Raw genomic sequence first — 16,019 nt, forward strand, 5'->3', positions numbered from 1 at the left:
GTTCAATAAAGTTAAAACATATGAAGAAAAAGGAAATATGTAAAAATATGGGCGCCTATATTTTGATTTCTTTGAAATAAATATCAACTTTAAATGTCTATATTCATTCTGAACGCTACATTACATATCAGAATATACTGCCATATTTACTGAATGCATTTTGTATTTTATTTATGTATGGAATCATGTTCATAAAATACATTTGAAAATACATGTACATACGAAATGCACTACATTTCCAGAAATATTCCCCCAATTGTCTCCATCATTATGAACTTGAGTGACATCCCATTGTTAAACCAACGGGTTTAATATGATGTTGGGCCACCGTTTATAGCTATTACAGTTTTAACTCTTCTGGGAAAGATTTCCATAAGGACTTTTTTACCATTCTACCAGAAGTGAACTTGTGAGTTCAGACACTGATGTTGGACAAGAAGGTCTGGCTCGCAGTTTCTGCTCTTATTCATCCCAAAGGTGTTCTATCGAGTTGAGGTCAGGACTCTTTGCAGGCCAGTTAAGTTCTTCCACACCACACTCGCTCATCCATGTCTTTATGGACCTTATGTTGTGCACTGGTGCACAGTTATTTTGGAACAGGAAGGGGCCGTCCCAAACTGTTCCCAAAAAGTTGGGAGCATGAAATTGTGCAAAATCTCATTTCACACAATGCATTGCACTTGTCGATGTAAGGCTTGGAAGTAGCTGCTTGCCCATGGAAACCCCTTCCATGAAGCTCTCTACATACTGTTCTTGAGCGCATCTGTTGACCATATGAACTTTAGATTTCTGTAATGATGGACTGCAGGAAACACTCTCATAAAGATTGTGGAAAGCCTTCCCAGAAGAGTTGAAGCTGTTATAGCTTCAAAGGGTGGGCTAACATCACATTAAACTCTATGGATTAAGAATCCTATCTCACTTAATTTCACATGCATGTGAAGGCAGATGAGCGAATACTTTTGGAAATATAGTGTAGGTTTAGACATTTAATGGAATTTAAGTCTCCTGCTGGAGATCATTTTGCAGGGCTCTGGCAGTGCTCCTCCTGTTCCTCCTTGCACAAAGGTGGAGGTAGCAGTCCTGCTGCTGGGTTGTTGCCCTCCTACGGCCTCCTCCACATCTCTTGGTGTACTGCCCTGTCTCCTGGTAGCGCCTCCAGCCTCTGGACACTACGCTGACAGACACAGCAAATCTTCTTGCCACAGCTCGTATTGATGTGCCATCCTGGATGAGCTGCACTTCCTGAGCCACTTGTGTGGGTTGTAGAGTCCGTCTCATGCTACCATGAGTGTGAAAGCACCACCAACATTCAAAAGTGACCAAAACATCAGCCAGAAAGCAGAAAGGTACTGAGAAGTGGTCTGTGGTCCCCACATGCAGAACCATTACTTTACTGAGGGTGTCTTGCTTATTGCTATTAATTTCCACCTGTTGTCTGTTCCATTTGCACAGCAGCTGTGAAATTGATTGTCAATCAGTGTTGCTTCCTAAGTGGACAGTATGATTTCACAGAAGTTTTGATTTATTTGGAGTTATATTGTGTTGTTTAAGTGTTCCCTTTATTTTTTTGAGCAGTGCATAATTATATATATATATATATATATATATATATATATATATATATATATATATATATATATATATATATATATATATATATATATATGTATGTGTGTGTGTAAAAAAGTAAGAATTTTTTTTTTCTATTGCGTTTTACTGATCTGTAAACAGCAGACTGGTCTTTTTTTTTTTTAACTGATTTTCTGTCTTTTTGGATATGTACTGAGTTGCATGTTTACTCTCTGCTTTTTCTAATACTCAAAATAAATGTAAATGTAAAAGACAGCTAAAGATTTTTAATTTGATTAAAAATTAAGAAAAGTATATCATTTACTACCCCGCGACCCTGACGGAGAAGCGGATTAGAAAATGGATGGATGGATGGATATCATTTACTATGATTTATCTGTAAAAACATGTAAAAGTTCCTGTTTTTTTATTTTTTTCATTTTGAGAAAAAGACTTGTTAAATGATGCTTAGAAAGTTAAATTGAGGACGTTTCCTGAAAGCTGATTGGCTGATTATGGCCCTATACTTTAAATTACGAACTAATGGCAGGAACCTCTCTTGTAATCTTTGTCACACATGCAGTATGTAATATCTAGGCATCATCAGTTATATGGATGCTGAGAAATGGTTACTTAGTGCTCAGTGCTCCCCCTAATTATGTGGATGTGCATAAAATTAGAAAGTGTACCTTTGAAGCATCAATATATTGTATAAGCCTGGGAAGTTTCATTTTTTTTCACTTGTGTTGCAGAGTTGTTAGCAAATGCCAAATAAGCATTTATGAAGCATTAAAAGTTACCACGGGAACGCCCAACACTCATGTACTTACAGCCAAGTGAAGCCACGTCTTTTCTGACTGCCCCAAATGTAATGTCCTAGAACAGTTTAAGAAAATCAGTGGACAACAGTAACTGCATATTCAGTTACATTTGATGATCTGAAATCACATCCTCCAGCAGAACAAATCATTCCTACTAGATAGTGGAATTCATTCTCAGTTTACTGGATCTCACTGAAGAGGTAGGCCAAGCTGTTTCTTATTTCTCACGTTAGAATAACCAGCATGACAATTAAAAAAAAAAAAAAAGCATATTTGGTTATGATGTGACTGAAACCCAGACGCTTGCGGATGAAAGTTTAAACGATTTATTCGTCTAGCTAGCAGCCAAGGAAACAAAACAGTGGCAAAACACAAAGGAGTATTCAAAATACAGTCCAAAAGTCTGATAACAAATCAACACAGCTAGCAAAAGTACCAAAAGGGAAAGGCAACAGACGTAATCAAAAACATGAATCTAAACGGTCAAAATCTCGGTGAGACAAGCAATAGCAAGAAGAATACGCTCAGTAAGTTTTAGAGAAAACATTACCTCGCACTGACTGACTGTCAGAGCCATGTTTAAATGCTCAGCTCTAATGAGGCACAGAAGACATTCATCAAAAGTCTGGGGATTGTGAGCGCAGATAGGTGCGCGTGCCTGAGTCCGGCGTCACATGATCCCCCAGGGTGTTCTAAGAGTTGGAGTTAACTTCACGAGCTGAATGTGTGACAATTTGGTTATGATGTTCAGATGTACCTGGTTTTCTCTGTCCTTATTGGAGACATGCCAATGTCATTGGGCAGTTCAACACACTCAAGAAAAATGCAACCTACCTATTCTGTTAAGTCAGATAACAGATACTGTAAGGAACGCCATCATGCTGGTGAACCATCCAACCACCAATTCTCCATTAAATGCAAGCTTCCAATTATTTGTTTTATATCACATTTTAAAGCCAAACATTCTCAAAACAATCAGAAGAATGACATTTTAATGTAGAATTACTATATAAAAGGTATGCTAGTGGAAAAATCACTTTAATTTGGCAATATACATTGTTATCTGTTATTATGCAAGTAGAACATGTGAAAAGCTGGTATGTATATGTTTACACAATGAAATAGAAAATATACTTTAATTAAGAATAAGCTTTGGTAGAGCTCTCAATAAATCAGCATATTTTATAGGTTCTACTTTTGTTCTACTTTTAGAATTTGTGTGAGAGTCTCAGAGAGCCTTGGATGGTACTTTACCCATAAGGTGTTTCTTGGTGTTCTGCTCTGGCCTAAACAAGATTATGAAACACTTGGGAGCAAAAATGCAAATAAATAAACCAAAGCTTGAGGCCAGAATAGCAAATATCTCTACAGCTACAGTGAACTTTCCAGGAGAGCTGACATAAGCTGGGATAAAGGTAACCCACACGGCACAGAATATGAGCATGCTGAATGTGATGAACTTGGCTTCATTAAAGTTGTCAGGCAGCTTCCGAGCTAGAAAAGCCAAAATAAAACACATAAGAGCCAGAAATCCTATATAACCCAGCACAGCCCAGAATCCTATAGCTGAACCTAATCCACATTCCAGGATTATCCTTTCCTTGTATTGCTTTAGATTTTTGAAGGGGAGAGGAGGAGATGTTGTCAACCAAAGTACACAAATTAGGACCTGTATGAGAGTGAAGGCAAGAACACTGAGTCTCTGCTGTGGAGGCCCAAACCATTTCATGACATCACTACCTGGAAGTGTAGCTCTGAAGGCCATTAACACCACTATGGTTTTCCCCAGAACACAGGAGATGCAGAGGACGAAGGTGATCCCAAACGCTGTGTGGCGCAGCATACAGGACCACTCAGAGGGCTGACCAATGAAAGTAAGTGAGCAGAGGAAACACAGAGTCAATGAGAAGAGCAGCAGGAAGCTCAGCTCTGAGTTGTTGGCTCGGATGATGGGAGAAGTTCTGTGTTTGTAGAAAACAGCAGTCACACATACAGCTATGAAGGCCCCAGTGAAGGAGAACACTGTCAGGATGATGCTCAGAGTGTCATCCCAGGACAGGAACTCCACAGGCTTGGGAGGCAGCTGTCTCGCTGGGTGTTGGGCCAGAACTCAGGAGGGCAGCGAATACAATTAAAAGAATCTAAGAGGTTAGAAAAGTGTAGTCAGAATGCTTATATAAGGAAAGAAATGCAAGGGACTGAAATCAACTAAACTATTACTGTCACAAGCAACGTTGCAAAATTGTGATACACAACCTGTCATGTTACTGATCTCTCCTTCTGCACATGGTATACAGCCATAGCAGCGGACTGGCTTTCCTTTCTGCACAGCCTTCCTGGTTCCTGGAGGACAGCTCTCACTGCACAAAGATCTTGGCACCTGACAAACATGAGACAGATGCAAATCATTCACTTTTAATCTGATAAACAAACAAAGAAATAAACAAATAAATAAATAAATACAATTTTCAGAATTTCATTATTCCATGATTCAATTTAATGTTTTTGTCTGTCTATCTATCTATCTATCTATCTATCTATCTATCTATCTATCTATCTATCTATCTATCTATCTATCTATCTATCTATTCCTCTGTAATACATCTGATATCATATGGAAAGAATGAGTGACATTTATTTATTTATTTTTTTCTGTTTTGTCATAAATATCTGTTATCTTTCAGTTTTCATTAGTCATGGACCCACAATTTTAGCCTGACATTAAATGATACTTACATTACATTGTAGGTTTAGATATATTTTTAAGATATTTGTTATCCTATCCATGATGGTGTTTCTTCTGTTACCGTTTACTATTGCTGGCTCTTTTACTGTTCTATGGGTAAAATATTGACTGTATCACCTACTCACACAGACATAAGCACAACAGACAAATGCAAATCATTTCATGGTTGTCAAAAGTATTGTCTGACATTCACGGTGCGATGCACTGATTAATGTTTTTTTTCTCATTTCCTTCATTGTTCAACTTTGACTTCATTAGTTTGGGTGAAGAAATAGTGAAATATATGCAGCTACTGCCATACAAGGTATTTCTTCATGTTTTTCTTAGTTTAGGTATTTGCTCATTTTGCATTGCTACTGTATATTGCCTTTTGAAGGTTTTAGTAAAAAGAACCATGCATGATAGAATAAATGAACCTAATGACATTGGAATTAATTATTCATCTTATGTCACATGATTTCTTAAAATACAATTCATGCTTGTTCAGTTTACTTGATTTTTATTTCCTATTTTTCACATTTTCCATCAGTTATCTTTAAAAAAAGTTCATTTCATGTTATAGCGTCATCTTTGTGAATGGGTTTATATTTATATTAGAGGTAGTAATGATTCATGATATTTGTTTGTTCTCATCTCTTTAACAAGGCAATTACCACACAATTATGATTTCTTCCTCTGTAATACCCATTGTTTTGAAGTCTATAATTTGCTGTATAATAAGCAGCCCAGAGATCTTTAATTAGAGTTCTCTTGTCGTGCTGCTACAATCCAAGTGTTCACAGCAAATCAAAGAATTCATGTAATGTATTTTCAACACTCTTCTTTTAGTTATAGATGATGAATTTAATTAAGGCAATTACTTTTCATCGAATTGCTGTGTTATCAGTTATGTTGTAATTGTAAGTAAAAATTACCTCGGCTTCAAAAATGAGAGAAGCAAGTAAATGTTTCGAGTTTCATCTTTTTTTATGTAATGTAATAGTAGTAAACTGACTTTTATGGAAGTTCCTCTTTAAAAAAAAAAAAGTTTTTACAACTTCTTACAACGACTTATTTAATCATTTTGAGATTTGCTAACTGACCTGAATTTACAGTCAAAGACTAATGAAAAAATTATGCTGTACCTCTTTCTGTCCCCCCATCCAGCTGATAGCTCTGCTCATACTGAACTCCTGGCCTGTTGGTCTGGATGCGTCATACTGGCCCACAGTCACAAAATCCAAACCACCATCTTCCTTAACCTGCCAGTTTATGAGGTCGTAGACGGCCACAGGATCTCCACTGGAATCAAACGAGACCTGAAAACCATTATTTGTAGTGAAGTTCACTCTCTTGAGCTGGTCGCGTATCTGCAGTAAAACATAAATTAATAAAGTTTGAGTTTGTAAATTAAAGCTTTGAATTTGATTTTGTTCATTATGTTCAACATTACATTTTGACATGGTGAGTCAATGAAAATGAATAAATAAACAAATAAATAAATAAATAAATAAATAAATAAATAAATAAATAAATAAATGTGGCAATTATACCACTGAGGTGACGAGTGATGACCCACATATGTAAAATCCCGAACAAAAGTTAAAAAAAAATTAAATCTATTGATCTTCAACGTATTGGTAAGTTAACCAAAAATAGTGTATGACAATTATTCTTTTATTTTATTTTATTTTTTCTGTTCTGATGTTTACTCATATATTTTGTCATTTTCTGAACAAAAGATAATGAAGGAGAATATTGTTTATGAAAAGCCATAAATTCGATGCTTCATTTTCAGTTTAACTTGTAAAAAAATGTCATGTTGACAAGAGAAATCTCTGAGAAGTGTGAGTTTAGAGAAATCTGATTTGATATTTCTGGTAAACTTGTTATACCTACATGAAAAAACAAAACAAAACGAACAAACCAAAAAATAAATATATACATATACACACATATCAATAAAGTCATGCTTATTTAAATCGTAAGGCAAGCTTGCTCATTTTTATACCTGCCATGGTGTGAATTTAACGCTCTTGTCGCACTGCGTGTCATTACAGATAACACCGTGGATGGCATGCGCTATGGCATACGTAGCTTTATACACCAGGTTTGATGTTGTATAAGTGTCTGTATACGGGTTCTGCAGCGCGCGGATATCCTCACTGCCGTCGCATTCCCGCGCGCCCCCTGAGGAGCCTTTTAGGCTACAGCTGAACGAGCTCTCCCAAAACTCCGTCAGCAGAGGAGATTTCAGTGCTTGTGCTGGAGAGAGATCGAGAAGAAACTCACGAAGACCTGGAATCACCGAGCGGGGGATCCCAAATCCTATCGCCCCAGCGCACATGTTAAAGCGCAGAAACTCGGTTTCTATAATCCACGCTTCACTGCCGATCCACTGAAGGAGAGGAGGCGGCTGTCTCGCCAGTTCCTCCAACAGTAACCTCATGTCACCTGCGGCGAGCAACGCTACTATTACCCGGGCTGTTGATCTCCGGATGACGTTCGCCACTCTCTCCAGTTTACTGCGCGGTTGTGTTCTGTAGTAGGACTCGGAGTACTCCACACAGATTCCCTCCTCCTGCGCAGCCTTTAGAAACGAAGCCATTCCGTTATTTCCATAGTCTGAGTCGCTGCGCACTGCCCCAATCCATGTCCAGCCAAAGTGCTTGACTATTTTTGCTATAGCGGCTGCCTGATGGTGGTCACTTGGTACGGTCCTGAAGAAGGCAGGATACTCGTGTTTATCGCTCAGACATGCGCAGGTTGCGTAATGGCTCACCTTATTTAACACAGAGAAATATAAGGAAGTGTTATTTCTGATTAATATGCTTTCATTATTTCTTCTTGACATTTAGGAGATTTTATATGGCCTTTTAAATTCTACTAAAATTGTTATGAAATATGAAGTTTTAAAATCCACCGGTTATTGAGATACTAGCCTAAAATCACCTGTGCAATTCCAAAAAGACCCAGAATTCTGGCCATACTGATAGATGGGGTGGAATTAGAATCTCCCACTAGAGCAGGAACAGCTGCGGCTGCAGATTTTGAACAGGAATCAGTATCACTGAAAAATGGATCCATGCCGTTTGTAAACTGAAGTGCAGTTTTAACAGCCATCGGCACTGCACCGCACGAGTCGTGTATCTGGTATCCTAACGTGATTCCCGGTAGGAGATCTGTTCTGTTGTTGATCTCGTGGATTGTGAACTCCATGGCACGAGCGAAGCGCAGTACAAGGAAACTCATGCTGTTCACAAATATGAGATAAAAAAGATAACAATAAATCAGAAATATTTCACCATATACTTTCAGGCATCAACAATTCAAGGAGGACTGCGTGATTTCAAACAGTGTAAATTTGATCATTATATTTTCTCCACAATTCGTCCTTCATTGTTCTCTCCACACTCACACACAGACCTTCCAGAGCACTGTGGCTGCAGCGGCTGTCTGGTGTAGGCGTTCTGTATGGATGTCGTGTAAAAATGAATGGAAAAAATCCCCCCTATTATAAAATCTCCATTCATAGAAAGACTAGGCATCAGAGGCTCAGCCCACAGCCTGCAGCTGACCGGCTCTGCTTTACATGTTGTACTGAGCCCAGTTATCCACAGCAACGACCCCAACACCTTTATAATCGAAGTGAGCTGCATAGTGTGCTCGGTAGTGTTTTGCCCTCTGAACGCCAGAGTGACTGCATCTAAATAGCCACCTTATTATGATGCTCAGCGGATTGTGAGATCAGGCTCAGTAGACGTGGCTATGTGTTTAATTGTAATTATTTTGATAGATTTTTTAATTTATTTTGTAGTTCAATAAAGTTAAAACTCTCATATGAAGAAAAAGGAAATATGTAAAAATATGGGCGCCTATATTTTGATTTCTTTGATATAATTTCAACTTTAAATGTCCATATTCATTCTGAACGCTACATTGCATATCAGAATATACTGCCATATTTACTGAATGCATTTTGTATTTTATTTATGTATGGAATCATGTTCATAAAATACATTTGAAAATACATGTACATACGAAATGCACTACATCTCCAGAAATATTTGCCCAATTGTCTCCATCATTATGAATTTGAGTGACATATCATTGTTAATCCCAAGGGTTTAATATGATGTTGGGCCACCGTTTATAGCTATTACAGTTTTAACTCTTCTGGGAAAGATTTCCATAAGGACTTCCAGAAGTGCACTTGTAAGTTCAGACACTGATGTTGGACAAGAAGGTCTGTCTCACAGTTTCTGCTCTTATTCATCCCAAAGGTGTTCTATCAAATTGAGGTCAGGACTCTTTGCAGGCCAGTCAAGTTCTTCCACACCACACTCACTCATCCATGTCTTTATGGACCTTGTTTTGTGCGCTGGTGCACATTTATTTTGGAACAGGTAGTGGCCGTCCCAAACTGTTCCCAAAAAGTTGGGAGCATGAAATTGTGCAAAATCTCTTGGTCTGCTGAAGCATTAAATGTTGCTTTCACTGGACGTAAGGGGCCGAGCCCAACTCCTGAAAAACAACCCCACACCATAATCCCCCTTCCACCAAACCTTACACTGGGCACAATGCAGTCACACAAGTACTGTTCTCCTGGCAACTGCCAAACCTGGAGTTTTACATCAGAATGCCAGATGGAGAACCGTGATTTGCCACTCCAGAGAACACATCTCAGTCCAGTGGTGGTGAGCTTTACACCTCTACATTTGGCATTGCACTTGGTGATGTAAGGCTTGGATGTAGCTGCTCGCCCATGGAAACCCCTTTCGTGAAGCTGTCGACACTGTTCTTGAGTGCATCTGATGACCATATGAACTTTGGATTTCTGTAGCGATAGACTGCAGAAATTCGGGGAAACACACTCATAAAGATTGTGGAAACCCTGTGGATTAAGAATCCTATCTCACTTAATTTCACATGCATGTGAAGACAGTTAATGGAATTTAAGTCAAACGCAAAGGTATCCTTGAAGCATTAAACTATTCTACCAAGTAAAGTGTTACCTTACCTATTTCCCTTATTACACACGCTTCTTCTGAGACATGCAAAGCCATTTTCTTTGCTTTGTGTGCCTCAGAAGAAGCGTGTGTAATAAAGGAAATAAGTAAGGTAACAATTACTTGGTAGATTAGTTTAATGCTTCCAGGATACCTTTGCATTTGATTGAAATTCCAGTAACTGTGTAGACATACACTATATTTCCAAAAGTATTCGCTCGTCTGACTTCATATGCATGTGAAATTAAGTGAGATAGGATTTTTAATCCATTATATATACTTATATATATACATATATATATACACACATATATATCCATCCATCCATCCACCCATCCATTATCTTCCGCTTCTCCGGGGTTCGGGTCGCGGGCGCAGCATCCTAACTAGATGCCTGAACCACCTCAGCTCCCTCCTCTCGATGTGACGAACCAAGAGCTCTACTCCGAGTCCCTCCCGGATGACCGAACTTCTCACCCTATCTCTAAGGGAGAGTCCAGACACCCTGCGGAGGAAACTCATTTCGGCCGCTTGTATTCGCGATCTTATTCTTTTGGTCATTACTCAAAGCTCATGACCATAGGTGAGGGTGGGAATGTAGATCAACCGGTAAATCGAGAGCCTTGCCTTATGGCTCAGCTCTTTCTTTACCACAACAGACCGGTAAAGAGCCCGCATCACTGCTGACCCAGCACCAATCCGCCTGTCAATCTCCCGCTCCCTAGTACCCTCACTCGTGAACAAGACCCCGAGATACTTGAACTCCTCCACTTGAGGCAAGAGCCTATCCCTGACCCAGAGAGGGCTCTCCACCCTTTTCCGCCTGAGAACCATGGTCTCAGATTTGGAGGTACTGATTCTGATTCTGATCTTCACACTCAGCAGCGAACCGATCCAGCGAAAGCTGAAGTTCGCGGCCTGATGTCCCCAATAGGAACACATCATCTGCAAACAGCAGCGATGTGACCCTGAGGTCACCAAACTGGAAACCCACCATTCCCTTACTGTGCCTAGAAATTCTATCCATAAAAATTATTAATAGAATCGGTGACAAAGGGCAGCCCTGACGGAGTCCAACTCTCACTGGGAACAAGTCTGACTTACTGCCGGCCATGCGAACCAAACTCCTGCTTTGTTTGTACCTGAATGGCTTGTAGCAAAGAGCCATGTACCCCATACTCCCCAAGCTCCTCCCACAGAATACCCCGGGAAACAGTCTAATGCCTTCTCCAGACCCACAAAGCACATGTGGACTGGTTGGGCAAACTCCCTTGAACCCTCCAGAATCCTGGAGAGGGTGGAGAGTTGGTCCAGTGTTCCACGACCAGAATGGAACCTGCACTGCTCCTCCTGGATCCGAAGTTCAAATATAAGCCGGACTCCCTTCTACATTACCCCTGCATAGACCTTACCAGGGAGGCTGAGGAGTGTGATTCCCCTGTAGTTGGAACACACTCTCCGGTCCCCTTTTTTAAAAAGAGGCACCACCACCCCAGTAAGCCAATCTAGTGGCACCACCCCCGATGTCCACGCAATGTTGAAAAGGCGTGTCAGCCAAGACAGCCCCACAACATCCAGAGCCTTGAGGAACTCAGGGCGGATCTCATCCACCCCTGGAGCCTTGCCACCAAGGAGTTTCTTAACTATCTTAGTGACTTCGGCCTCAGTAATGGATAAGCCTATTCCCATGTCCCCAGACTCTGCTTCCTCAATGGAGAACGTGTCGGTGGGATTGAGAAGGTCCTCAAAGTATTCCTTCCACCGCCCAATGACGTCTTCAGTCGAAGTCAGCAGCACACCATCTCCACTATATACAGTGCTAGTGGCACACTGCTTTCCCCTTCTGAGTCTCCTGACGGTTTGCCAGAATCTTTTCAGAGCCGACTTAAAGTCACTTTCCAAGGCCTCACCAAACTCCTCCCATACACGGGTTTTTGCCTTGGCAATGACTGAAACCGCAGATCGCTTGGCCTGTCGATACCTGCCAGCTGCCACTGGTGTCCCACAGGCCAACCATGCCCGGTAGGACTCCTTCTTCAGCTTGACGGCATCTCTCACCTGGGGTGTCCACCACCGGGTTCTAGGATTACCGCCCCGACAGGCACCAACTACAGCCACAGCTATAGTCAGCCGCTTCAACAATGGAGGAACGAAACATGGCCCAGAGTCAATGTCCCCCACCTCCCCCGATATCTGGTCAAAGTTCTGATGGAGGTGTGAGTTGAAGATTAATCTGATAGGTTCTTCTGCCAGACGTTCCCAGCAAACCCTCACTACACATTTGGACTTGCCTGGTCTGACCGGCTCCTCTCTTTACCCAAGTGTCCAAAACACATGTCCGCAAGTCCGATGACACGACTACAAAGTCAATCATTGAACTGCGGCCTAGGGTGTCCTGGTGCCATGTGCACTTATGGACATCCTTGTGTTCAAACATGGTGTTTTGCACAGAAGTCCAAAAAACTGAACACCACTCGGGTTCAGATCAGACAGGCCATTCCTCCCAATCACACCCCTCCAGGTCTCACTGTCATTGCCCACATGAGCGTTAACGTCCCCCAGTAGGATAATAGAGTCTCCAGGAGGATCACTTTCAAGCACCCTTTCCAAGGACTATAATAAGGCTGGGTACTCTGAACTGCTGTTTGGTGCATAAGCACAGTCAGGACCTGTTCCCCAACCCGAAGGCGTAGGGAAGCTACCCTCTCGTCCACCGGAAAAAACCCCAACATACAGGCACCGAGTTGAGGGGCTTTGAGAATGCCCACACCTGCCCGCCGCCTCTTCCCATTGGCAACTCCAGAAAAGAATAAAGTCCAGCCGCTCTCAAGGAGATTGGACCCACAGCCCAAGCTGTGTGTTGAGGTGAGCCCGACTATATCTAGCCAGTATCTCTCAACCTCCCGCACCATCTCAGGCTCCTTCCCCGCCAGTGATGTAACGTGCCAAGTTCCAAAAGCCAGTTTCAGCAACCGAGGATCAGAACACCAAGGCCCACGTCTTCGGACACTGCCCGATCCACAAAGCACCGAACCCTTACTACTGCCCCTCCCATTGGTGGTGGGTCGATGGGATGGGGGACTCATGTAACTCCTTCGGGCTGGGCCCGGCCAGGCACCATGAGTAAATGCCCGACCACCAGACGCTCGCTGGTGAGCCCCTCCCCCAGGTTTGCTCCAGGGTGGGGCCCTGGTAACCCTGTTCCGGGCGGGGTACACAAATCCTGTTCTTGTCTTTTCGTAGGGGTTATTATGGATCACACTTTGTCTGACCTGTCACCTAGGACCATTTTGCCATGGGAGACCCTACCAGGAGGTTTTGCTCCAGACAACATATATATATATATATATATATATATATATATATATATATATATCCTATATCTGAATTGATGAAATATTCTCATTGAATACTTTGTTCTGTACAAAGTTGAATGGGCTGAAAACAAAATCATACAAAAATCAATGGAAATCAAATGTATTAACCAATGGAGGCCTGGATTATGCTGGTTATGCTGGGGAACAAGAGCAAACCTGCAGAGAAAAAAGAAACAAAACTTAATGGTGAATATGAATGTTTTATTATTTGTAAATTTTGATTGATTTAGTGATATAATTAAACATATTATAAACTGTAATGTTTTTGAAACAATTGGGGAACAACAAGTACTTACCTATGAATAGGCTCCAGAGGAAGGTAGCCGTGTTTTCAGCCAGGGAGGAAAACAGGACCCTTTGTTTGCTGAGTTTTTATAGTGAGAGAGGTAATGAAACGTGGTTGAAGCTTAAAAAGCTCTCAAGTTGTGATTGAATAACTGACTATTCATATTATGCTGTATATATTTGTAAATATTTTTCTTTTTGGCATTGGATGAATTACAATTTTTTTGTTTGTTTTGTTTGGTTTCTTCACTGGGATTTAATAAACACCCATTTTTGCACCCCAACCTGGAACGTACCCACGTGTCTTTTCCGTCGGACCATCACAAAGTGGTCTGTGATCCCCACCTGCAGACCACTCCTTTACTTTATTCCTTTACAGAACTACTCCTTTATATATAATGTGTGTAAAAAAGTAAGAATTTTGATGGTGGATTATTCTATTACGTTTTACTGATCTGTAAACAGCAGACCGGTCTTTTTTTTTAACTGATTTTCTGTCTTTTTGGATATGTACTTTGGATATGAGTTGCATGTTTACTCTCTGCTTTTTCTAATACTCAAAATAAATGTAAATGTAAAAGACAGAGCTAAATATTTTATATTTGACATAGAAAAGTATAGCATTTACTGTCAATTATCTGTAAAAACATGTAAAAGTTTTTTTTTTTTGTTTTCATTTTGAGAAAAAGACTTGTTAAATGATGCTTAGGAAGTTAAATTGAGCACATGTGTCCTGAAAGCTGATTGGCTGATTATGGCCCTACACTTTAAATTACGAACTAATGGCAGGAACCTCTCTTGTAATCTTTGTCACACACGCAGTATTTAATATCTAGGCATCATCAGTTATATGGATGCTGAGAAATGGCTACTTAGTGCTTAGTGCTTTCCCTAATTATGTGGATGTGCATAAAATTAGAAAGTGTACCATTGAATCATCAATATATTGTATAAGCCTGGGAAGTTTCATCTTTGGGGACCGTGCAATCTTGTGTTGCAGAGTTGTTAGCAAATGCCAAATAAGCATTTATGAAACATTAAAAGTTACCACGGGAACGCCCAACCCTCATGTACTTACAGTCAAGTGAAGCCACGACTTTTCTAACTGCCCCAAATGTAATGTCCTAGAACAGTTTAAGAAAATCAGTGGACAACAGTAACTGCTTATTCAGTGACATTTGATGCTCTGAAATCACATCCTCCAGCAGAACAAATTATTCCTACTAGATAGTGGAATTCATTCTCAGTTTACTGATTGCACACTGCTGGATCTCACTGAAGACGTAGGCCAAGCTGTTTCTTATTTCTTACGTAAGAGTAACCAGCATGACACAAAAAAAGCATATTTGTGTTACGATGTGACTGAAACCCAGACGCTTGCGTTAAACAATTTATTCGTCTAGCTAGCAGCCAAGGAAACAACAAAAGAGGCAAAGCACAAAGGAGTAGTCAAAGTACAGTCCAAAAGTCTGATAACAAATCGACACAACCAGCAAAAGTAGCAAAAGGTAAAGGCAACAGACGTAGACAAAAACATTAATCTAAACGGTCAAAATCTCGGTGAGACAAGCAATAGCAAGAAGAATACGCTCAGTAAGTTTTAGAGAAAACATTACCTCGCACTAACTGACTGTCAGAGCCATGTTTAAATGCTCAGCTCTAATGAGGCACAGATGACATTCATCAAAAGTCTGGGGATTGTGAGCGCAGATAGGTGCACGTGCCTGATCCGGCACATGATCCCCCAGGGTGTTCTGGGAGTTGGAGTTCACTCGACGAGCTGAATGTGTGACAATTTGGTTATGATGTTAAGATGTACCTGGTTTTCTCTGTGCTTATTGGAGAGATGCCAATGTTATTGCGCAGTTCAACACACTCAAGAAAAATGCAACCTACCAATTCTGTTAAGTCAGATAACAGATATTGTAAGGAATGCCATCATACTTTTGGACCATCCAACCACCAATTCTCCATTAAATGCAAGCTTCCTATTAATTGTTTTATATCACATTTTAAAGCCATACATTCTCAAAACAATCATAAGAATGCCATTTTAATGTAGAATTACTATATAAACATGAAGAAAGGCATGCTAGTGGAAAAAATCACTTTAATTTGGCAATATACATTGTTATCTGTTATTATGCAAGTAGAACATGTGAAAAGCTTGTATGTATATCTTTACACAATTCAATAGAAAATGAACTTTAAGTAAGAATAAGCTTTGGTA

General features: G+C 40.4%; 1 pseudogene; it reads right to left on the reverse strand.

Annotated features, from left to right (window-relative positions):
* Positions 1-3,621: 3,621 nt before the first annotated feature.
* On the reverse strand, positions 3,622-8,370 carry LOC108434023 (annotated as a pseudogene).
* Positions 8,371-16,019: the final 7,649 nt, after the last annotated feature.

Source organism: Pygocentrus nattereri, chromosome 7 (genome assembly GCF_015220715.1).
Source record: "Pygocentrus nattereri isolate fPygNat1 chromosome 7, fPygNat1.pri, whole genome shotgun sequence".
NCBI lineage: Eukaryota > Metazoa > Chordata > Actinopteri > Characiformes > Serrasalmidae > Pygocentrus > Pygocentrus nattereri.